At 38.1% G+C, this 20,671-nt stretch overlaps 1 protein-coding gene across 2 annotated transcripts in view; it reads left to right on the top strand.

The window, feature by feature from the left end:
• Nucleotides 1–20,671, top strand: part of CDH8 (cadherin 8) — a 359,018-nt gene that overhangs the window by 45,617 nt on the left and 292,730 nt on the right. The window lies entirely within an intron of this gene.

Below are 20,671 nucleotides of genomic sequence, written 5' to 3'. Positions count from 1 at the left end.
TGGCATGATGTCTCTAAGTTGTGTGACCCATAGCGAAAATCCTATGCATTATCAATTCCTTATGCATTCTCCTTTAAACTTTTTATTATGAATTAGCATCAGAGAGTGGATTAATACATGGAAACACCATCTTCCTGCTATGTAACATAGCTGTGTTTAACTTCCTGGGAGTTGCAAAAGGGACAGATCTGTGTGAAGGACCAATCTTAGGTCATCTTTCTCATTACATTTCCATTATTGCTGTGAATGATAGGCAGGCTGGCATACTTGAGATTTGCATCTGAAGAGTCAGTCACAGAAGGAGGAGTTAGAAAAACTACATTAAGATGCTTGGACAAATTGCCAGAATTCCATATCCTGATGCCCCTTCTTGATTCTTTTAAATGCAAATGGTATTCCCAGGTAAAAGGACTCAAGATGTGTGCTAGAGAGCTTTGTCATAGCCATGTCCTCCCTTTCCTGAAATCCAGCACTGTGCTCTGACAACAGGTAAGATAGGAGGAGAGAGTAATGAAGTGAAGGCAGGGAGAAAGAAGAGCAGGAGGAAGAAGAAAGAAAAGAAAGAAATTGTGAAGGAATTGTATATTCTCATTAAGGTGATGGACACCAAAATTCCCCTGATTTTATTAATACAGATTGTATGCCTGTATCAAAACACCACACGTACTCTGTAAATGTATACAAATATTGTGTATCTGTAATAATTAAAAATAATTTTTTTAAAAAAAACTTAATATCACAGACAAAGCTTTTCTTTTTCTAGTTCCAAATTACTTTGTAATATGAGATTCTTAATTTATTGTATTACTTTCCACTTCCCGGATGCACAGAAAACGTTCCCATTTCTCTGACATTCTTTATGCTGCCACGTCTGGAATACCTTTCTGATTTTCATTTCTGTCCCCAAGACACTCGCGCTCTCTCTCTCTCTCTCTGTCTCACTTACGCTTTTCAAGATTCAGCTCAAAAGGTGTGAATTTTTTGAAGACTTTCATGCCTTCCCCTTAATCTCTATGAAGAGTGAATGGATTGCTCTAGAAGATTGCAGTGCTACCTTCCTGGGGTTCTCTTTCTCCTTCTATTTTTCAGTTCCTATTTTCTGATTATCTTTGAATAGAATTGATCGAATTTTTGCATACTTTGAGTATAATTCTTATAGGGCTTAAAAAGAGAAGAAAACACATTTCTGCCTGCTAGAAATTCAACAACGTGGACTACAAATGGGCTAGATTACTCTCCCATGAGGGTAGAATCAGACAAGAGTCATCTCAATTTGTTCAGCAAGTATCACAGTATCTGGCATAACATGGGTGCTTAATAATGTTTGGGGAATACATCAATGGCTGGTGTCATCTCTTATTTCATAGTCTTAATGTGTTTCTGAAGCCATGGAAGTATCCACTGATTAGAATAGTGGCTGATATGATAGAAAACCCTGATGGTAACTTAAAAGAAACAAACCCCAAAAAACTCCAAATCCCAGTCATCTGTATTGCCTATCTTCTAGGTTTCTTTCCCTTGTGCCTATTGCAATTGGTTGATAGAGGCTGATTGGAAACTAGTGTTTATAAGGGTGATTTGACTGGTTTAATCCTGGTCCAATGAGATCAAGTGCCTTGATCAATGAGTGATGTCTGCCCTGTGTGCATGATGATAGAATCGAGCCACCCATGCAATGAATGTATCTGTTGACTTTTATTTATAATTTATGTTACTCTGTAAGTAAAGGGTTTTGCTTTACTAATCAACAAGAGAAGTTTAATTTAATGACAGATTCCATCTGGAACTGGGCCCTACTAGTGTTTCTCAAGTTCTCTTTTCTTCACTCTGTTTGTGTCACATTATCCACAAAGGATGAGGAGAGCCTCTTACCCCAATGCCAAAAGTCCTGTTTGATGTCTCTTCTTTAATATCTGAAATGTGCATTGTCAGTCGCTGAGATTTATTGCAGTGCTTACTTTCCAGAAGACACTTTTACTTCCAGCCCATCGTGTCTGGCTCTAGCTTTGAGCTGAGATTCTTCATTTCTCTCTGCTTATTTTATTTTATTTTTTCTGTCTAGAAGCAAATTGCTTTTCAAAAGTTTAAAGAGAAACTAGAGCAGCTTTGGATGGGTTCGAAATGGGGAAAAAATGGCTCATTTCATGAATAAATATTTGCCTGCGGTTCTCCACTTTGCAGACTCAAACAGGGATTAAAAGGTAAAGATTGGCAGGAGGGAGGTGAGGAGGCTTTTAGGCAAAAGCAGCATGTGTGTTACAGCTCCATACCCAGAGAATGCAATTTCCCCTTTTGCACAAGTAAAATCAGCTATAAGTAGCCCTTGGTAGGTGTTGCTAAAGAGGGCAAGAAGGACAGTCTAGTGGAAAAAGCACAGGCTTTGAGCCAAATATATCTGATTTTGGATCACTTACAAGATGTGTGAGCTTGTGCAAGTGGTTTAAGGTCTCAGAATGTCAGCTTCCTCATCTGCAAAATGAGGACCAGAGGGATGAAGAGCATGCAAAGTACCATGTGCAAAACCTGACATGCAATGGAAGGTCAGTAGTACAACTGGGTTCTCTTAAATTTACCATTAAGAAAAAAAAAGGCATTTGATAGGATGTGACTAATTACAAGCGAATCATAACTGTTCAATTTCAAAAGACTAGTTTGAAGCAAACATGAAGCATTTTATTTGGATAATTGTTGGGTTTGCCATAGAAAAATATAACACCACCAGCAATGGCAGAAGCAGCAATAGCAAAACTATTAATGAGTAACTTTCTTCAAGATGTATCATCAGGGAGGAGGGACTTAGCCTTTTTAATAAATGGACCCAGGAAAGCATTATTTGTGCAGAAAGATACCTACATCCACACACGAAGACAGATATATGTACATATATGTATTACACACATCATGAGTATGTTGTGTTTCAACACAGTTTAGCCAATATGTTCACTAAAGTGCTAGTATAACTTTTGACGTTACATCAAGATTTTAATGGCAGAGCAGAAGAAAATGGTGGAATATGCAAAGAAAGCATGGCTTCCTTGACAAAAGAGAAAAAAGATTATAAATCTATAGCTTCTGGGCATAAACTGAGCATAGACAAAGACACAAAAAAGCAGTTCCATATACAGGGCACATTATACATAATTCTATGCTGTTACAAAAATAAAAGCAACAACACATATAACAATAATAAAAATAACAAACCATCGCTAAAGCTGGTATGTACTGAATGCTCACCAGTGCCAGGTATGTGATAACCTTTTTAATAAGCCTAAAGAAACTATTAATATATTTTGTGTTTTGTGAAGAAATAAAAAAGAAACAATTAAGTTAATGAATACAAATTGTCCATGGGTGCACAGGTTGGACATGGTGAATCCAATACTGGAAGCTAACAGTTCAGATGTCCTATGATCAGGCTGGGGGCAGGCATGATCTTAAAGATTATTCCTCCATGTCTTCCCCCTTGACTTACATAACAGGAAACTTACCCTGATTCATTTACTTTACTTTCTAGAGTATCTCATGAGGACTCCAGGAGATTTTTCTCCCAAGCTGTATTACTCAGTTTCAGACTTGGAAAATATTTCATTATAAGGTATCATATTTGAACTGATTTTAGTTGCTTTTAACTTGACACTTTGCCTTTTGCATAGGTGAGAATTTGTCATATTGACATTTTAGCCATCATGCTTTTATAACACGCAAGTTTTGGGATGAAGGTGTCTCCCTTTAAAGTTGTTGGGAAGAAGTCTTTGGTGTAGGTGGTCTTGGAGAAATGCAGAATAATATCTTCTCATCATGGCAATTTTTCCCCTATAATTTTCAGGATATTTCCTCCCAGACTTCCTGCCTCCTGTTTTCTCATATTACTTATTCAGGCATTTTTTGAGCATTTATTTCGCTCCAGACACTGCTTGAAGCTAAAGAATCAAAGACAATTAAAGTGTTCTGTCTGCCTTAAGGAGTTGGCATCCCAGAATTTCTTAGAAGGTTAACTCCTTCATGATCCGGAAAACAGAGTAGAATCTTAGAAAAGAAGTTAAATGACTTGTCTTAACCCCACAGCAGCAAGACCTTCCCTTTTCTTTATTTTTTTAAACAGATGTTACCTAAATTTCATGGCTCTGTGCTCTTCCTTACAATGCTGGCTTCCCATTGACTGATTGTGCTGTTAGGTATTCCTGAAACTAGTATTTATACTGAATGTCTGTATTCCAGACTGTTTTCTCAAATGATTAGTGTGCATTTTTAGTTGTGTTTGAATTGTTCGCTGAGTGAATACCCCAACAAAAATAACAAGTTACCCCCAACATGGATAACAAGGGATTATGCTTAAGAACCATTTAGCTGCTCAGATTCTTCTAACTTAGATTTGCAATGAAGGTCTCCACCAATGTTCATTATGCTTTGGTTATACTTGTGTTCTTAGTGTAGTTATCACCAAGATATAAGCTCCTGTTCTTCACACTGTTTCTGTCTGGAATTTTTGGTGATAACAGAATAAAATACTTTCAGCTGGCTTAAGTAGAAATAGTGTCTGCATATGAGAAGGTTCACCAGAATCAATGAGAAATCTGGTAAAATTACTGTAGAGAGTACATGTAGATCCCAAAATGAAGACAGCTTGGTAACAGCCCTGTCTATGGCCTCTTGAGCACCCTTTCCTGCTGGAGGCCTGGAATCCCCACTCCAACTCACTAGTGGTGGTGGTTTGCCAAGGTATTGGGAGAAGGCTCGGAGACTGAGAAGCTGAGTGAGAAATGTTGGCAAAGGGGTTGGAGAAGGGGTTGGGGGGTTGACAAATGAACCTGGACTATTCTTGAAAGGAATTATGTGCTATTGAAATGTAGCTGTGAGGCATTGAGGGCCTATTATATGTGTATTATTACAGAAATATTTTCAGAATGGTCTTCATCCCTGTTTTGCAAACTGCAATCAGAGAGATTAGGCAACCTCTCTCCAAGTTTGCACAGCTAATAAAAGCCTGAACTAGTTTTCGAATGAGGTACATCTCACTATAGCATTCTCCCTGACGAACTTCCAGTCAAGTCTTAAGCATAGGATTAACAGTGGAGCCTTCTTCAGGAGAAAGGGAGTACTTGTGTTCAGGCACTGGAGTAGAATGACTCTTCTGTCAATAATGTTTGTGTTACTTCTGATTTGTGTTTGTTAAAAAAAACAAAAACAAAACAGTTCTTTCAACTCACATTTCAAATTTTCTTTTGTCTTTATAACCCAGATATCTGCTGGATCCTCTTCATTTTATTGTTACATACTCAGCGGAGCTGGGTGGGCACAGGGACTTCATGGGAATCAGATGGCATTAGCTTAGGTGTCCTTGTTCTACTTACTAGCCCTGTGACCTTGAGAAATGAGTCTTCCATGGCCTTATCATTTCTCTCTTATAAACAGAAGTAATATACTTAAAAAAAAAAGAAAAGATTCAAGAGTGCAGGACCAGATCTATCTCTTCCACCCTTGTTGAACACTATCTGAATGAATGAATGATTAAATCATTTGTTAATTCAGTTATTTATAGTACCATTATCTACTGTTTTAAAAATATTTTTAAAATTTGCAAGTACCAAATGATAGACATTTTCCATGCTATCGTATTCATGTTATTTAGTCATTTTTCTTTTTTGAATTTTTGTTGTTATTGTCACCCTTAGTGCTGTTTTATAAATCACCTACTACTTGGCAGTCCCTATGTTTAGCTTATTGCATACACTAGACCTTCTCAGAGAGATAATCTTTGCCATCTTTTTGACAGAGAAAGACATGAAGAACAGAGTTCTAGCTCTAGGTATTAGGTGGTGCTTGAATTCCATGTCTGACAATGTGGAATTTCTGCTTTGGATTTCCAATGTCAAAATGCTGAGCAACCTTTTTCTTGGCAAGAAGAGTGCTTGCATTTCTTTCTTTCTTCTCTTTCTCTGTCAATGGCACTTTTTTTTCCTAACCTCATGGACCATTACAGAACTTTGATGATCTAAAGGAAGACAAGAGATTTATGACTTCTTGAGACTGTTTCCTGCTTCTCTGAGAATAAAATGAAATTCTTTGTATCACACTTCAATATACTTGACATCTTTTTATTATTTGAGGGTCATACACATCTTTCTTCCTATAAAGAGAGTCATCCCACAAGCATTCTTTCATTACTCTTAAGGTCACGTCAGAAAGAATCATAGACTTATTGTCAACCCACTCAGTGTAAAAATACAAAACCTCCCTCCCCCACCCAAACCTTCCATATGTTCTTATCGGGAAATCAATGTGCTGATGGGGCACTGAGGACTGGGAGACTTGGAGACATTCAGTGCATTTTGCCATCTGCCCTAGCAGATGGAATTGGGATTGAGAGCCCTCACTCTGATCTCAGATCTGCTGGGTATTATCATCTTAGATGTCATACCTCCTAGAATCGCTGCCCATGAAAAGGGTACCACTTAAGATGCTGAAAGAAAATGGGCAGAGAATACTTTTCTGTCTTATGGCTCTTATATTTTATATATTACCTAATTTATTGTGTGCTTTGGAAGTTTGTAAAAAACTGAGGCTATCTACACTTTTCTTTCTTTTGAGTCTGTTTTCAAGCTTCCCAAAGGTTGTGATACCAGCAGGCACAGTTCCAAATAATGTTCCAAGTGTTTTAAAACTTTGAGAACTGGGACTTTTGGATTTCGTGTTACTTATTGCACCCCTGCCTACGTTAGTGCCTCATTTATGTGAGCCAGCTGCACCCTGCATTGCCAGGCTTAACAGAATGAAGCAGTTGCTGTTATATATCCAGACTCCCTCATCCCTGACACAGGTTGATACCCACCCCCATTCTCATGGTAATACTAGCCTAGCTCAGAGAGGGATGCCTGTGTTCACTTAATAAAACATTCTACAATCTAATGGATGGATGGCTATTGCAAACTCAGTATATGCCCTTATATTTTTCCAAAAGTGTCCTTTATAGAAAGCTAAATGTATCTATCTAGATATATTTTTCCATTTAATTAATAGACTTCTCCATATGTTCCTGCTATTCATAGTCTCTTGACTTACTGTAGAGAAATGTCAGATAGACTCATGGCTGGCCGCATTGGTCATGTAATTTATTCTTGATAAACTCAGATTATTTATTTCATAATGGGATTAATCATACCTATACCATAAAACTCTTTTGATTGTTTATACATGGAAATTGTTTGCTATATTCTAGGTATGGGGTTAATGACTCACTGGATGAATCTGAGGATATAAACCTAATTGACAGGACTGAGGAAGGCATGTGAACTAAGGTCCATTTCAAATATTTGAGATGAGAACAAAAGGATACATGGAGTTCTTAATGTAACAAGGATATAGGGAAAAGTGTTTAGTCAGTGTAGAATGATTGGATATCAATTTACACCTTATAAATTTGAGGCAATGTAATTTAAAACTAGAGAGTGACCCAGAAGTTGTGGGTCTTTTCTTCAGATCATCCTTGAGGATATGATGTCTCTGAGTTTGTCTATTCTCATTCCATTGGTTATGATTTCAGTACGGGTTTCTTTGCATCCTGTGGGTGATTCCTTTGTATTACCGTGCATGTGGTTTTATTAAACCATGAGCTCTGTGTCATGAACAAGAATTGGGAAGAACGTCAGGGAACTGTAGGCACCTCATTCAGGACTCTAATTATATAGAGTTGACCCTTGAACAACATGGGGGTTAGGAGTGGCGAACCCCCCGCCCCACCGCACACTGGAAAATTTACATATGACTTTTAACTCACCTAAGACTTAACTACTAATATCCTACCATTGGCCAGAAACTAACAGTCGATTAACACATATGTTGTATGTTATATACATTACATACTATATTCTTACAATAAAATAAGCTAGATAAAAGAAAATATTACTAAGAAAACTATAGGAACGAGAAAATATATCAACTATTCATTAAATGGAAGTAGCTCATCATAAGAATCTTCATCGTTGTCATCTTCATGTTGAATAGACTGAGGAAGGGAAGGAACAGGAGGAGCTGGGTTTGCTGCCTTGGGGGTGGCAGAAGTGAAAGAGGTGGAGAAAGTGGAAGGAGAGGCAGGAGAGTTACAGTCAGTGTAACATTTCTTAAAAAAAAATTACAAGTATAAGTGGACACCTGCCATTCAAACCAGTGTTCTTCAAGGGTCAGCTGTACTTAGGTAAGCCTCAGAATCACCATCAGGGTTTAAGCTAGTGTGAGTTAAGTTGAATTTTCTGTTACTTGGAGAAAGCAATTTCTAAAGCCAGGTTCACCTCTGTTTGCAAAGGCTTAAGTAACCTTAACCGAGCTCTGTGCCTTTCTCTGTGTCTTGTTCTGCTTTCTGCCTAGAGTGGAAATCAGTATGTGAACTTCATTTGAGAACTTGGGTGCAATAGTTGCTGCACCTACAGGCTCAACTACGTAAGTACTCAAAAGACAATAGGAAAAATGAGGTCCACTGTCATCTAGCACTTTTATGTCACTCCATGGAAAGAATCTGATTAGCCTAGACTGGGTGGTATTCCTGTTAAGGGTCCAATCACATTGTCACAGAAAGTGTTATTCTGAACACTCTAGGAACCATGCCCAATTAAACACATAGAATGAAGCATATACACTTACTAACACACATGCACACGTGTTCCCAGAAAAAAAGATATTTTTTCTTGCTAACAGAGAAGGAGACACACATGTATTCTAGCTACACAGTTGATCTTAACATTGCTTTATCCAACTTTTCACTGGCCCTTTGCTCTTAGGAATACCACATCATGCTCATACTATTCCACTCAAAACCAACCCAGCTACAAAAATAGGAGCTATCTATGCAATAGTTAGGAAGGTGAACAAGATTTATTTATTTTTCTCTTACTTTGATGCACCCCATCCTTCTATTAATACTTTCTTTCTCGGTTTTAGATTCTGCATTTTCAATTCTTGCTGCTTTGCTTCTGTGATATTGTGAAATTCATATTTGGTCTTCATCCCCATCTCCTGGCATACAATTCCAAAAATCCTCAGAATCTCCAAAGTAATGTGTTTTTTCATGTGTTAATGAGTCGACTGGTAGCTGGCAGCCTTCAGGTAGCTTTAGGACGGTGTTGGTCACAGGAAAGACTGTGGCATTCCAACCCTACTCCCTGACCTCCAGGGAGGGGAGAGGGCCTGAAAGTTAAGTTGATCACCAATGCCCAAAGATTTAATCATTCCCCAAAGAACAAAGTTGAGAGAACTTCCAGATAGCTAAACCCATGAAGGTTTCTGGAGAGGAGCATGGCTGGTGAGGGAAGGGAAGATCTGCACCCCTTCTCACATACTTTGCCCTATAAATCTCTTCTATCTGGTATTAATTGGTATCCTTTGCAATATCCTTTATAATATATCAGTAAATGTAAATGTTTTCCTGAGCTCTGTGAGCCATGCTAGCAAATTAATCAAACCCAAGAAGGGGATGTGGGAAACCCAATTTGTAGCTTGTCAATAAGAATAACAGATCAAACAACCTGGATCTTGGGATTGGCATTTGAAGTAGGGGGCAGTGCTCTGGGACTGAGCCCTCCACCTATGGGATCTGATACCATCTCCAGGGAGATGTCAGAATTGAGTTGAATTAAAGGACATTTAGCTGGTGTCCACTAAAGAATTTGCAGAATTGGTCATCTTGATGTGTGGGGAAAAAAACCCTACACATTTGGTCACAGAAGCATTTTGTGTCATGAGAGTAGAGTATAGAAAATGTTTGTGTTTTTCCTCCAAATAATTGCTCATTTTTCTATTTTTATTTTTTCAAGCTTTATTGGTTTATAATTGACAAATTGTATATATTTAAGGTGTACGACATAATGTTTGGGTATATATGAGCATGTTCAAAAAATTATTGCTACCATGTATCTCATTTTTTATGCCTTTGATAATATCTCTTCAACTTCTATTTATGAATAGAGACTCTTGCTAAAATTTTCTGCCTGATTTTTTTTTCTCATTCTTTCCTTGAGTTTGGATTTTACTTAGATCATATTGACACACAAATATGCGTCTCCAAGCCAGGTCTCTTTTTTAGTTCCTAGACCACATGGCTAATGGCTTCACCTAGACATCCTCATCAGCATATCTTAAACTCAAATTATCTTGGTGTAATTAAAAGTACATGGAATATGGAATCTTATAGACTTGGGTAAAAGTCCAGCGGTCTAAGTATAATAATGGAGTGACCTTGTAGAAGATAGTGTATATTGTGAGGTATGTTTAATATGGAAATAATACATGCCTTTATAAGAAATATTTTGCAGTTAGTCTGCACTAGAATGTTTATAGCAGCACAATTCATAATTGCAAAGATGTGGGAACAACCCAAGGGCCCATTAATACATGAGGAGATTAATAAAATGTGATATATACACACACACACACACACACACACACACACATATATACCATGGAGTACTCCTCAGCAACAACAAGCAGTGGTGATTTGGCACCTCTTGTATTATCCTGGATGGAGCTGGAGCCCATTCTACTAAGTAACACAAGAATAGAAAAACAAGCACCACATGCACTCACCATCAAATTGGTACTAACTGATCTACACTTATGTGAACATATAGTAATGATATTCATCAGGTGTCAGGCAGGGGGGAGGGAGGAGATGGGTATATTCACACTTAATGGGTATGCATGTCTGGAGGATGGACACGCTTGTAGCTCTGACTCTGTGGGGCAAAGGCAATATATGTAACCTAAACATTTTTACCCCCATAATATGCTGAAATGTAAAAAATAATATTTTGAAGATCAGAGATATTATGTGTAAAGTCCTCATGGACGGCCTGGCACATGGCATTGAAAGAAGTTATCACTATTAATAGTACCTCAAACTAAGAGAATAGCTTTCTTACCCCTTCAGCATCCACATGTCAATGCCAGGCAAGCACCTTAATTGGTGACTTTGAATCACACCCCTGTCTGTGGGTCTAAGCAACCTCATCTAGAAGATGGGTCCATACCTGATTCTTGTTCTCATATCAGAGTCCAGGGAGCTACTTCCATACACTAGAGTTATTTTCCTGCCATTGTACTTAAAGGGAATGCAATATCTAGTAATAGGGTCCAGGATGAGATTATTATACACATCTTACCCCACCAGTGGAATCTATTAGAAGCTCAGTAGAGCTTTGTTAAATTGATGAATGAATTCACAAATAATAGACATAGACATATAAATATCTGTATCTCTCTATGTATTGTAGATAAATGATCACGATTGGATCATTGTCTGACACAGAATTAGTCTATTAGAGGTAGGAGAGGTATCAGAGTTTATTTAGAACATTCTACAGATAAACCCATGTAGGACTACACTCCGGATGTTCTTTCATGGATTTCAAGCTAAAACATAGGTGCATAGGTACTATTCAAGGGAGCTGCTACATGCCAAGAAAGAAGATGACTGCATTGCCAAAAGGACTATATATAGTTGTCATAGGTCTCATTTTACCAGTGACTCAGAGGGCTAGGTAACTTGAACAAAAGCACATAGCTAGCAAGTGTCAGATCCAGGATTCAAACCTATGCCTGATTTTTAATAAGGGAACACCCTGAGCTATAAAAATCTATTCTCCTGATTCACAATCTGTGTTTTATCCTGCCATAATGCACAGATGGAAATCCATTTAACATTTCAAAGCCTCCAGGGAAGATTCAGTCCACCCAGGAATCCGTTCGATGATCGGTCTGCCGTTGGAGTTAGCTTTTTGAAGTGGTTTTATGTGTTTGTGCCTGGTTATGTTCCAGAAATTCTGAGAATTCTCACCGTCAGATGCCAATCCTCACTCCATGGCCCTCACTCCGAGAACAGAAAGTTCTATTTATTTTGAGTCTTTTGCAGTATTATTGCATGTGCAGGGGCAAGGAGATAAGGCTGCTTTTTAACACATAATGACACAATCACCTTCCCTTCTCTTTCTCTTTAAATATGTCACTGCCCAAGAAGGTTTTTTCTGTTCCTTTTTGTGTAAATCCAAACCCTAGATCACTGTGTCTCAAGAAAGAATCTTGGACTTGGAACAGTCTACCGTGGACTTCTGCCAGGAAAAAATAATCCACGTGTGGTAAAGCGATATGGGAAGGTATCCTCACTCTTTTTGGGAGCCGTGGAGAACTTGTTTTAGATAAGCTGCCTGCACTGTGTCAGGCTTCATGCGGCTTTCTCAGGCAGCACTAAAGGAAATGAACTAATGATGGCTGATGTTTGTGATGGGCAAACTCCCTCCTGCTGCTCAGAATTGGAATATGAGTGAAAGCTGTGGGGGCCTGGGCCAACCCTGACAGAAGCAGGTTTTTAACAGCATGAATTTATGAATCCAGTCAATGCAAATGAGAGTTTATTATGCTTGGAGTCTAAAAATGATGCCTCATTTATTAAATTAAGCTGCAGAAAGTCTATTTAGATAATGTTAAATAATAGTTTTTGCACTAAAAGCTAGGCTTTTCTTTCATCGATTCTGCTTATTTGATAGTGTTATTTTATGCTCTAAGTAGAGGTTAAGGAAAAGAAAGGTAAAGATTTAGAAATGAAGGGGATTGCGATTGCACCCAGGTGAACTGGGTTTGAGTCACTGTCATGCTCTTTACCTGTCCTAGTTTACACAGCTTTGGGGAGAACCTTGCCACCTTAGAATGGACACAATTACCAAAGCTGTAAGACTGTGGTGAATAAGCGTAGGAACGGAGAATATGACACATCACTCATTAGACAAGAGTAAATAAAAGGAGGAGGGAAAACCTTCAGAATATAACCTGTTTCATTGTTTCTGACAGAGTGGGCCCTGTGCAGGAATTTCTATTCATTTGTAATTTTTTTGAAGTTGATAGTAGGAATTTGCATACTACTATCTTTTCAGGAACTGTTATTCTAAAGAACCACTGTTCTTAAAGTCGTGACCTCTAACTCAATCCAACTGTCACACAAGTACAGGTTGAGCATCCCTAATCTGAAAATTGAAATTCTGAAATGCTGCAAAATCTGAAACTTTGCAAGATCCACCTGATGCTGCAAGTGGAAACTTCCACACCTCATCTCGTATGATGAGTTGCAGTCAAAACATTTTTATTATAAAATTATAAAAAGTATTGAATAAAATTACCTTCACGGCTATGTGTATGAGATACATATGAAATAAATGGATTTCATGGTTAGATGTGGGTTCTATCCCCAAGATATCTTATTATATATATGCAAATATTCCAAAATCTGAAAAAAAAATCCCAAACACTTCTGGTCCCAAGCATTTTGGGAAAGGGATACTCAACCTGCAGTATGAACATTTTAACTCCAGCATGAGATTTCTGACTTGATTGCTAATTATCAATATTAAGATGTTGGGCGGAAATGTGCTGATATTGGAAAGAGGAAAAAATTAAAGCCTATACCCTATTTGAAATCATCCATATGTGGGATATTTTGGCATGTATTTTTTTTTTTTTTTACTAGCTGTATGACTTTGGCTAGTATGTTATACCTTCTAAGATTCAGATTCCTCTTCTCTGAAGGTAAAATAGCCTCACATATTTACATGTTGGCTTTGATTAATAAATGAGATAGTGCATAGAAATAATCTAGTATGGAGCCTTGAACATGGTGGTTGTTTTAGAATGCTGGTCTTCTCTCTACCTATGGCCTAAAAGTTAATAATTGTTCATTGTTTGTTTCTATATTGTGGAATATAATTGATTTGATTGATTAATTTCATTCATTTGACTCAATCAGTATATCTTTTCAAGGTAACATTTTCAGTGAAGAAGTGTGGCCTAATAAAGCCTTTTGTGATGAAATCTGTGAGTTAATGTATAACTATTCCTAAATCTTGCAAGCATGGGGTTTTTTCCATCACAGCAAGCCAATTGTGCTAACCTTTTAATAGTGCCACATTTTTGATGAAGGCATAAGGTGCTACCAGAACAATTAGCTGTCAGGATTTGGGTGTAAACAGAAGGATAATTCAGAAATATGCATTCTCCATATATGCTATGCTAAAGAGCCACTGCAAATGAAAAGAATTAACATATGTTATGGCCCATTTTCATGAAAGTGCCCGCTTGCAAATGAGTATACCTAGTTGGAAATGTGCAGTCATAACATTCCCCAAAGTACACTAACACCACCCCTATCCTTGTCAGCATGTTTTACCAGGAAGGCAATCAGGTGGAAGATGATTTTGTGTGTCTGTTTGTTTTAGTTCTTGCTTTTGTTCTTTGCCTTTCCTTTATTTAGAATTAAGTTTGCTTGGTAGCAGGAGTTGGTTAGGTTTCTAAAAGTCATGGCTTATAGAAAGTTAGGAACTTAAACACTGGAGTTAGAAGGCTTTGCTATTACAAACTTTGGGTTTCATAAAGGGTTTTTTTTGTTGGAAGTATTTAATAAACATGTGTGAAACAACTGCCCTGCAGATTCACTATTTGGTGTAATCCTAGCCCTAGGCTTTTGGTCCTGCCTTCCCTACAATAATGCTAGCGTATTGATAAATTAAGACTTAGAATGGGAGGTTGGGTGAGAATGAAAGAGAGTGCTGGTAGAAAATATCAAATGGGTAAGGGAAGTCTACTTTAGATGAAGTGGTCATCAATAAGCCACTTTAATTAGGCCTAAATGATGTCCAGTTGAGAAAATTTTCACATTCTGTTTTTTATATTTTAAACACTATTGCCCCAGCCTCAACCCTAAAAACCACAGGATGAATAACAGATGTGGGAGAAAAAAAAATTTGAGCATCAAGAACAGTATGCAATGCCTGTAATCCTAGCACTCTGGGAGGCCAAGATGGGTGGATCGCTCAAGGTCAGGAGTTTGAAAACAGCCTGAGCAAGAGCAAGTCTCTGTCTCTACTAAAAATAGAAAGAAATTAATTGGCCAACTAAAAATATATAGAAAAAGTTAGCCAGGCATGGTGACACTTGCCTGTAGTCCCAGCTACTTGGGAAGCTGAGGCAGTAGGATTGCTTGAGCCCAGGAGTTTGAGGTTGCTGTGAGCTAGGGGTTGATGCCGTGGCATTAGCCCAGGCAACAGAGTGAGACTCTGACTCAAAAACAAAACAAAACAAAACAAAACAAAAACAGCATGCAGTGTAGGCCTTATGGTAGTTAGAGGTAGGAACGAACTAGGTATATATAAGGACTTCAAAGCCTTTTGTGGGCCTGGGTGCAGTGGCTCACACCTGTAATCCTAGCACTCTGGGAGGCCTAGGAGGGAGGATCCCTTGAGCTCAGGAGTTCAAGACCAGCCTGAAGAAGAGTGAAATCCCATATCTACTAAAAATAGAAAAATCAGCCAGATATGGTGGTGCACACCTGTAGTCTCAGCTACTTGGGAGGCTGAGGCAAGAGGATCTCTGGAACCCAGGAGTTTGAGGTTGCAGTGAGCTACGATGACACCACTGCACTCTACCCAAGCTGATGCTGCTCTTTACTCAGGATGACAAAGTGAGATGCTGTCTCAAAACAATAATAATAATAATAATAAATAAAGCCTTCTGGTAGAGGCCAGATTATACAGGGCTGAGTAGGCTGCTGTAAAAGATTTGGATTTTATTGTTTTTACACAGAAAAGCAATCAAAATATTTTAAGCAAAAAGAGAGGTGATATAATTTACATTTAAAACAAAAAATCAATCCACCCTCTACAAAGCAGTGGGTAGCATGGAAGGAGAAAGGTAGCCAGTGAACCATCTGGAAGGCCAACACTTAATCCAGGAGAGAGCATTGATGGTGGTCTATGAAGGAGAGAAGCAGCCGATGCATCCATTATATATTTCAGGGCAGACTGAGGCTAGAGAGAATAATGGCTTACCCAAGCCCACATACTCAGCCAGGAGTTGAGCTGGGGCCACGGCCCAATATAGCAGGTCCTCGAATAGCATAGTTTCATTCAAGGTTGTTTCATTATAAAGTAGATGACAAAAAAAAAAAAAAAAAAAAAAGAGCCCAGCTGTCTGTGGGGCCACCATTTGTGTAGAGCTTGCACGTTTTCCCTGTGTCTGCGTGGGTTTTCTTCTGCTACTCCAGTTTCTTCAGATCCCAAAGACGTGCATGTTAGGTGAATTGGTATGTCTACCTGGCCCAGGTGTGAGTGTGGGGCCATGTGGGTGTGTGTGGGCGTGTGTGGGTGTATCCTGAATGGGGTGCTGTCCTTTCCCTGGGGTGCGTTCCTACTTTGTGTCCTGAGCTGCCAGGAGCAGCTTCTGCCACTCAAAATCCTGAACCAGAATAAGCGGGCAAATCAGTATCTCACTTGTTTATATTAGCCTTTCTTAAATGTGTATAGAGCTCACATTTATTTCAACATTTAATGTAAGTGTTTTGGTCTTTATTTTGAAGTTTGGTGATGTTTTTGTGATCAGAAATAACCACAGGAACTTAACTCTTATTTCTATCAATTGGCCGATGGTAAAATTGGTTTGGGTGTAAGTCATTTAACTTAAAGTCATAGTTTCCAAGAACCCATTACGGACAGTAAGTGAGAACTTAATGTATTTTTGCCCCCTAAGTATGTGTTCATTGTAAACAGGTGAGAGTTGAAGGACTTTGTAAAGACAAATGCCCAAGGGTTTACTTGTTTTGCCATTGGCTACTTCTTGCTCTGTAGAGATAAGCAAGGCAGAGAGGCTTTGAGCAAGCTTAAAAGTGGGTTTCTAAACATTCATTTACATCTGATTTGTTAGAAGATTCTCAAGGAAAGAAAACAACACAAAAAAATCAATTAACATGGCTGGTATATTTGGTTCCTCAAACATTCAGAAACTGTGGGAGCTTGAGAAAGACTTTAGAAATTGGGTAGTGTGTTATTTCCCAAGGCATTCTCTCTTCCTTTCTCTTTCAGTCCTTATCACAATGGAGAACAAAGTCTCAGTTTAGTGAGTGTTAAAAAGAGAGATTAACACCTCCCTGGGCCTGAGGCCCCTTCTCTCTTTCTTAGAGCCTTTGGCTGGCAGCAGCATCTAGACAGAATTTAATAACATTGCTTTGTTTTCATTGAATTTATTTTTATGATTACCTTTATTTATGGTATGTGATACGGGTTTTCTGTTAGAATGGTGATACAATGTTTTCTTTTTAAATAAATTTGAATAAAAAAATCAACCTAAAGACAAAAGTAAAAATGTTGTAGATGGTATGGGTGCATAACACACATACACAGTGTTGTAAATCCCTCGTGTTCATTACTTCACTGATGGTCACAGTGACATAGCAGGGTGTGGAGGAAGGTATGCTGGGGCCAGCTTCCTGTGTCTGTCCTTCCCTTCCATCCCTTAGCTCTCCCTACTCTGTTCTCCTTTCAGGGGGAAGAGTCAATTTCCCAAAGTAAGATAGTGAATGCAAGATACAAGATAGTCCTGATCTTCAGAATCTATCTGCATTATGGGGTGGGGGTGAGGAGAAGGGAATTGTTCTTGCCCAACTGGCTTATAATACACAGAGGCAGTCGGGGTTGCAATGGAGAAATGGTTTAAATCCGCATAGCACTAAGCGGGGAGATGGGAGGAATCTCTCAACTCTGCCTCCCCAAGAATTTTGGAGACAGTGTCTTTAAAGATAGTTTGGCGGGCAAAGGATTAGGCGATCTTCTTGTGGAGAGTCAATATCTGGGCTGGGGTCACAGTTCCATTTGAGTCAGTTTCTTGGTATGGGTCACCAGTCTGGATGGGTCAGCCAGTCCACTGGAATGTGGAACCTGGAAGATATCTCAGAAACTACCTTTATGTTTCGAAAAGGTGAATATCATCTATGGAGAAAGTTAAGAATGTTTATGACCACCAGCTGTGTGACTCCAGAGTAGCAATTATAGAGAAGCAAATAGGGGACAGTGGCTGATTATTATCATTGTTTATAGTTAGGCCTGTGCTTTCACAAAGTTTAGATCCATACCATAGTTCTTGCCTTGCACCCCTTTATTGATTTGTAAATGCCTGTTTTAATCCCTCCTGGTCTTTTACCAAACCACATTCCTGAGACATGGACAAGCAGACAACCCATCTGGCTGGCAAGGGGTGTAGTTAGGGTTGAGCCCAGAGAACAAAACCATTTAGGGTTTGCATGACAGAACATTAGTATACTCATTAACAGGCTTATCACAGTCCTGAAGTGAACAGTTGAGTATATGATAGATAATGAGCCCCAGAATGAGGAATGAGAGTCCTAACTTCAAGAGTCCCTGTAGAACTCATCTGAAGTTCTGGGGAATCCAAGTAAATATTACTGAAAACCAATCGGGTGTGAGGTCACTGGTAGAACCCTGTTGTAGCCACACCGCTTGTTGGGAAATTGTATTTGGGCTTCAACTTCTCCTGAGGTATTCATGCAGACACAGCAGGTAGTGTTTAATGCTGCACGGACTCCACCTTGTTTAGCCAACAGGAAATCTAGTGATGCCCAATTATCTAAGACTACCTGGGCTAGCAAGTTGAGGGACCTTTGTTGAGCCCTAAAGCTTTTTGTAGCTTCTTCTGCTATCAATCCAGCAGTTGCAGACAGGTTTCTAATCATGTCTCTATTGTCATATACTCCAAAACTAGTGACTAGTGCTCCCAGCAAGTTTTGCTACCAGGTATCCTGGTATCTTCCTGACAACCCTCTTTTAAGAGGTCTATGGTGAAGGGAATGCAGACACTCAATCTTTTCTAGCTTAGGTATTGAAAGACCCAGCTGTATCAATGGAGACTCTCTACAGCTGCAAATCTGCCCCCAAAGATACACACACAAAAGATAGCTTTGCAGTGTTATTTCTGTGGCAGCCATCCCAAAATACATAAAAGAAATACATTTTGGGGTAAAATATTTCTAATTTCTTTCAGCCCCCATTTTGGAGTTTAAGGTTTTACATAGCAAAACCCAAGATGATATCTTAAGACTAAGAAGCAGGGGAAAAGATTGCAGCAAATTTAAATATACCATTCTATATCTTTTTGGTCAGTTTCATAGTCCTGTGAAGAGATCAGTTTAGTTAAACAGCTGTGTCTCATTCCATGAGCTGGCATTGCAGATGAGGCTAGAATCTAACAGCAGGTGGACTATAGTTTCTTATAATATTTCTGAACCATATTTTTTCTCTCTCCACTTCCCCATTTTTTATTAGAGATGAATCATAGTGGGATTGATTTCTTTGCAAAAATAAATTTTATGTCATTTTACTTGGCCTTTATTTACATAAAGTGCAGTAAGAATAATTATTAGCCATACAGCCTTTTCATTTTTTAAAACAATTGGCTGTTCTGGAAATTTTTCACAAGGAATTTCAGTTTAGACTAGAGCAAGTCAAGGATTTATCTGTGCCATTAGATACCTGTATGAATTGAGTAAATTCCACTTTTCTCAGGGTCCCAAAGCAAGTTGGGGTTCCTGGATCTGTCAGCAAGTGACATTCTTTACTCACCACAAATCAGGAAATGTTAAAGATGAGGTACCTGGTCAGTTTCTCCAAAGGGTTTTATATCCTCATAAAGTCAACCTTAATTCCTTCATGCAGTCTGGGTACCTCTGAAAATATGCCATTGTTGTCATAGCCTTGGAAGAATAACTAGTGTCTTTTGCTGTGTCCTGTTAGAGAAGAAAACAGATTCTTATTGAACTTAAGAAAATAACAATATTGCCATAAATTAAGAATTCTTAAAAATAGTTTTCAAATTCTGGAGAAATCAAGTAGAGAGAAAAATAAATGTTTCAAATTTTGCTTACAAATATATACTTTGTTGTATGCTACAAATAGCCCAAAAGAAGGAAAAACGTTTTCTTGACTTCTAGAAAACAAAATACTAAAAGAATAAGCAATGTTTCATACAAATAGTCATAACAAAATTAGTTCGGTTCCATGTAATTAATTTCTGTTCTGTTTGAGGTTGAGTTAGCAATACTCACGGATACATCAGCTTTTTAATTAAAGTCCTGGAAGTTTGTTATGTTTGAATCCAATGGTATATAATCTTCAAAGTTTTCAGAACCCTGTATTCAAGAAAACTTGTCAGCCTTTTTCATGACTTTTCTTGAAGAAGCCAACTTTGGACTGTAGCCAGCTAAAAACTACTTTTTGAGAAGAATCAAAGTAAAATAATAATTGTCTATGGAGACAAAAGTCTTAGGATAGCCATGGTTAAAGAGACAATTGACAAAGAAAGTTAATTATTTTTGTGGCATATGATTTAACATAATAACCATAATTATTATTGAAAACACATACTAAAACATATCAATATTTTATAATATTGGAACATAGGTTAATGACATGTTTATACAAATGTAATCCAAAGAAAGTTAAACTCCATTTCATATTCAACAATGTTTTCTGTAAAGTTTTAACATGCAAAATAAACCTAATATATCTCTCTTAGACTTTCAGTGTCCTTAATATTTTTAAAAAAGCTAGTTCAAGGTCAAAAAGGCTGGATTTAGAATTTGTATTTTGGAAAGTTTGTCAAATATCAAAGGCTTAAAACATTTGTTCAAATAGAATAATAAGTCACTATAAAATAAATGGTCCTGGGAAAATTGGACAGCCACATGTAGAAGACTGAGAAAGTATCTGTACCTCTCATCACTTACAAAAATCAACTCATGATGGAAAGCAGACTTAAGCCTAAGGCATAAAACTGTAAGAATTCTAGAAGGAAATGTTGG

The sequence above is a fragment of the Microcebus murinus genome, chromosome 20 (genome assembly GCF_040939455.1).
Source record: "Microcebus murinus isolate Inina chromosome 20, M.murinus_Inina_mat1.0, whole genome shotgun sequence".
Taxonomy (NCBI): Eukaryota; Metazoa; Chordata; class Mammalia; order Primates; family Cheirogaleidae; genus Microcebus; species Microcebus murinus.
This window is presented reverse-complemented; position numbering and strand designations above follow the sequence as displayed.